Below are 4834 nucleotides of genomic sequence, written 5' to 3' on the forward strand. Positions count from 1 at the left end.
ATTTGAAGAGCAAACCTGGCTCCCCGCACCAGGCGGGATTTGAGTGTTTTGTCCCCGTCATTTAGTCTTTGTCAATAGTACAGACGCCATGGGCAGGACTCCAGGCTCTGCTTGAGGGATCCTGGCACAGGGGCTGGGGGGAGAAAGGATTGTAGATTCTGACCTGTGCTCTGGAGAGGAGGTAATAAGTGAATGGGGCATTTTTAACTCCTCCCCTCCTCAGTGTCCCTGGGCTGGAATTCTACCTTCCACAGGGTCAAATGAGGGGGTGATGCCACTTGGTTAATGAAAACCAGTGCTCCAGGTGAGGCTTGAACTCACAACCTCAGCATAGCTCCTCTCAGCACTGCCCTATAAGTACTGTGTGCTAACCAATTGTGCCACTGGAGCACCTGTTAATTGCTCTTCTCCCAGTTCCCTAAGCTGATAAAGGCGAGGAGTGACCTCAAAACAGTCTCTGTGGAGCTTGAGAGCAGGTAGCGACAAGTGTTGTACTCGGTGGGGTGGATCCTTCTTAAGGCTTCCAGGCACCATTTGACCCTTTTGTTCTTCCCTGTGTAATAACAGAGCTGGTTAAGACTCAATGGAGAGTCTTGCTGCAGACCAACAGATCTCAAATCACTGAGAACCAGGTCTAAGCATTAGTCCTGCTTTGGGACAGTGTCTGTCATGCAACAAACTGCCCAGTCTGCGCTAGCAGTGAGGCTCCCTCACTAACAGCTGAAATCAGGGAGAGCTGTGTGAAGTGCAGGGCCCCAGGGGTGCCTGAACAGGGGGGAACAACACCCCAGGACTTTTAAACATGGGAGGGCTCTGCCTTGCCACTTTGTAATGACCGTAAAGGCAGGAGGAAGGGGCAGCATAGGAGTCTATGTAGCTCTGATTTTTGTTTTCTGACAGTAGCCAATACCAGGTGCCCTAAAAGCCACTCCCCAAGACACCACTGGGAGTTGAACCCAGGATCTTCTGTTTACACAACAGGTGTTTTAACCAGCCAAGCCATGGTGCCTGCTGTTACTTACAGTATCGTGTCTGCACACACCTGACTCTCTGCCAATCCCCACTGGGCCCTGACAAGTGTTGCTCGTGATTGGATTCTGTAAAGCAGAGGAGCTGGTGAAGTTTTGCTCCCAAGGTGGGTGTGTGATTCTTTGGACAGGTCTACACTACAAAATTAGGTTGGTGTAATTACATTACTTAGGCTGGCAATGCAGTTCTATCAACCTAATCCCAGTGCAGATAGCGGCTCAGCTGTCAGAACTTTCCCTTGGAGCAGGGGGACACTGAAAGGGGAGGGGCCCAGCTTCTGTAGCAGAATTACAGGGCAGGCGAGTTCACAGCAGGCATGGTGGGATACTGGTGGAGACCAGTCACGGTGATATAATGACCAGCAGCATTTACACTGACAATTTATCGCTTGAAGTTTGCTGCAAAAAGCTCTAGGCCTCTCGTCGAGGTGTTTTTATTTTGTCACCAAAACAGGGCAGTTTTGTGGCCAGACGTGGCATTGCAGTGTGTGTACCAGCCACAAGCTGCCGAACGAGGGTGCGTTGTCTGTTTTTCACACACCTGAGCAATATAATTCTGCTGAAAGAATTAGTGCAGACCTGGCCAAAGATTCACACACACACACAGCTTGCAAGGAAAACGTCACCTGCTCCTCTGCTTTGCAGTATCCAAACACATGCAAAGCGTGTCAGGCCCCAGTGGGGCTGGCAGGGAGTCAGCTGTGGGCAGACACTGTGTCTTAGTTATAAGCAGGCACCATGGCTTAGCTAGCTTAAAACACCTGCCTTATAAACAGGAGATCCTGGGTTCAACTACCAGTGGTGCCTTGTTGAGTAACTCTTGGGGTACCTGATATTAGCTACTGTCAGAGAACAAAACACAGTGTTGGGTGGGCCTTTGGTCCAGCCCAGTATAGCTGTTTTTATGGTTTAAATTACACTCACAGGCACTGATGATAGAGTTACTGAAAGTTTGGGAGTTAAGAGCTGATAGGTCAGTGGTCCAGCCCAACACAGATGACCCCCCTCTCTCTGGGACAGGGGCAGGTCTAGGCTCTCACACCAAATGCTCATTGTGGCTGCCAGAATCTGTGAGCAGCTCATTTAGTTTGCACCGAGGGTTGAGTCCTGCTTTGTGCACCGTGTGTGAGAATGAAAATCCTAAACTGCCCTTTGAAATAACAAAAGCAGCAGGACGTGTTATTGTCCCTGCCCCAAAGCAGACAGACCAATGGAGAAATGCCGTCGAGTCCAGGGTAACACTCCACTGCCATTTTACCTTTCTTGCTTGCTAAACTCCCTCCCTACCTTGAGGGCTCCCAGAGCCCAGTATTGAGCCTGAGCCAAGATGTCTACTGTTATATCCTTGGGGGCAGCCGGTTTAGGAAGAAATCACTTGAGGCCAGACAGCAGACAGCTAACAAAACTACCATTTTATTTACAGACACACAGCTCACCCAACCGGCCGAAACAGGCTGGGCTATCCCCTAATAATCTAACTCAGTTGCCATAGCAACAAAAACCATGACAACCAAATAGAGAACAGTGCCCAGAGGAGGGACCGTGTGACAGGCTCCAGCCTGGGAATCTTCCTCCCTCCTGCCAAGCCCTGACTATCAATCCCAGCCCTGAAACTCCTTTCTTCAAGCGCCATGTGGGCCAGAGGAAAAGTGTGGAAGGAAGCACAAGGGCCAAACTTGTGGGCAGCAGGTGAAGCCCAACCATCAAGGTAGCAAGTTCCACAGCCCCAACCCTTTGTGGCCTTCCCAGCCAAAGACCTGGCTCTACAAGGTGTAAGTCACCCAGCAGGAGGGGGGAGATTGGCTCTTGCACAGCTGGACACAAGGAAATTGAGCACTGGGAGCTCCAGGGCTTTATCACAAGCCAATACAAGGTCCCACTGAGATTTGAACTCAGATTGCAGGATTCAGAGTCCTGAGTGCTGCCCGTTACACCATGGGACCAGCTCATGCTGCCTTCTCTGCACATCGGTGACCCTCACGGGGCTGGCTTGTGTAAGGGGCTCTTGGCCCTTTACTAAAACTTAGTGTGTGTGTGTGTGTCGGGGGGGGGGGGTTGGTTGGCTAGCTCCCAGGACCAATAGAAGGGGGAAGGGCCAATGGGAAATCAGGCCCCTGAGACTGACAGTCCCCAGGGGCAATGGGGAGAGGACAAAGCTCCAAGGTAGCCGCACTGACAGGCCAGGCAGTGTAATGAGGGAGTCACTAGGCCAGGGGGTCCCATCCCCCGTGGGAGCTGGAACTGCCTGGGCCAGAGTGGGGCAGAGCTAAGGAGAGAGCAGGAGCCCGAGAAGAGCCGGGGAGCAGAGCTGTGCAGGTGTAGTGCCAGAAACTGCTCCCTGTAGGACTTTGCTACCTGCAGCAGTTACTGAGACCTGAGGTTGTTCTTATTTGCTGACTTGTCCTAATTGGCTCAAACTTGACAGTGGTTTCTCTAGCAAAGGCCAGTCCCTGGCCCCTTGGTCCAGACATCCTCATTCACACCAGGCTGGGGTGACCAGATGGCAAAGATGAAATATCAGGACGCGGGGGCGGAGCAACAAAAAAAAAAGCCGGCGGCTCCCCCCCCCCACCGCCAGGCGACAGTGGCACAGCCCCGTCTCCACCCAACTCTCGGCTCCGACCCCCGATACACCCCCAGCTCCCCCATCCCCTCGCTCCTGGGCCCAGCCTGGGCTCCGAGCTCTGCAGCCGAGCCGCGCTCCTGGTCCCTCCTGCAGCTCCCGGGCAAGGGGCGAACCAGGCAGCCGGGCCCGGGCCCTCCCAGCAGGAGCATGTCTGCCCCACATGTGTCTCCGCCCCCCGCCCACCTGGGCCCTGCCCGCTCCACACTGCCCCCAGCCGCACTGCGCTGCCCTGCAGGCTCCAGGGCTGGAGCAGCCTCCGTGCTGCGCTCCCGGCCATGGCCATGGTCCGTGTGCAAACCTGGGAGGGAGGAGGATGCCACCTGCTTGGGGAAGAGGTGGGGCCAGGGTGGGGATTTGGGGAGGGATCCAATGGGGCTGTGAGGGGGTGGGGCTGGGGGCAGGGCCAGGGCAGGGATTTGGGGAGGGATCCAATGGGGGAAGGAGGGGGCGGAGACAGGGGGGTGAATGTCCCTCCAGACTCTGCCTGTGTGCCGGAGCAGAGGGCAAAATTGTTTGTTTGTCCAGTGTCCCGACCAAACATCAGTCGGGACATGGGACAAATAAGCAAATATCGGGAAACTCCCGATAAAATTGGGACGTCTGGTCACCCTACATCAGGCTTCAAGTTGAGAATCATTTCCCATTCCGGTCTGTGGGAGGGGAGACTTTTAAACGCGCTCTCTGTGCGACTGCACATGGCTAAGCAAAGAGAACAAACCCCCAATCCCCCCTGTGCTTTGGGAGCCAGGTTTGCGGGGGGAATTCTGTAGTTCAGATGACTTCACACCTGGGCCTTGGGATTCTTTACCAGTTTCTCTGGCATTGGGGCAGTTTTGTGCTCACAGCTGTGATGGCCGAGTGGTTAAGGCGTTGGAGTAGAAATCCAATAGGGTTCCCCTGCGCAGGTTCAAATCCTGCTCACAGCGAGGCCTGTGTTTTAGCCAGTCCCTCACCTGGCCAATACCTCTGTACAACCCCCTGAGACACTCTCAATTCTCTCCCCACCCCAAGTAAATCCTGTTCTGCTCCTTTCATAGAGATCCCTGGGACACCCCCTCACACTGTGTCCCTGAGGGGTCAGGCAAACTCTCAGCGCCTGAAGCCTCTGCCACTCACCTAGTGCCCCATAGATCAGCCATAGCCCTGGTTCTGCTCCTCTCTCTAGAGTGCGAAAGGAGCC

At 54.3% G+C, this 4834-nt stretch overlaps 3 non-coding genes across 3 annotated transcripts; 1 reads left to right on the forward strand and 2 right to left on the reverse strand.

Moving 5' to 3' along the window:
- Nucleotides 1-296: 296 nt before the first annotated feature.
- On the reverse strand, nucleotides 297-390 carry TRNAI-UAU. The gene is made up of 2 exons: nucleotides 353-390; nucleotides 297-332 (listed from the first exon to the last, which is right to left on the reverse strand). It is a non-coding gene; the product is annotated as a tRNA-Ile (tRNA).
- A 2509-nt stretch (nucleotides 391-2899) lies between these two features.
- On the reverse strand, nucleotides 2900-2971 carry TRNAQ-CUG. The gene has a single exon. It is a non-coding gene; the product is annotated as a tRNA-Gln (tRNA).
- Nucleotides 2972-4498: 1527 nt separating this feature from the next.
- Nucleotides 4499-4580, forward strand: TRNAS-AGA. The gene has a single exon. It is a non-coding gene; the product is annotated as a tRNA-Ser (tRNA).
- The last annotated feature ends 254 nt before the right edge of the window (nucleotides 4581-4834 follow it).

Source organism: Mauremys mutica, unplaced genomic scaffold (genome assembly GCF_020497125.1).
Source record: "Mauremys mutica isolate MM-2020 ecotype Southern unplaced genomic scaffold, ASM2049712v1 Super-Scaffold_100340, whole genome shotgun sequence".
Taxonomy (NCBI): Eukaryota; Metazoa; Chordata; order Testudines; family Geoemydidae; genus Mauremys; species Mauremys mutica.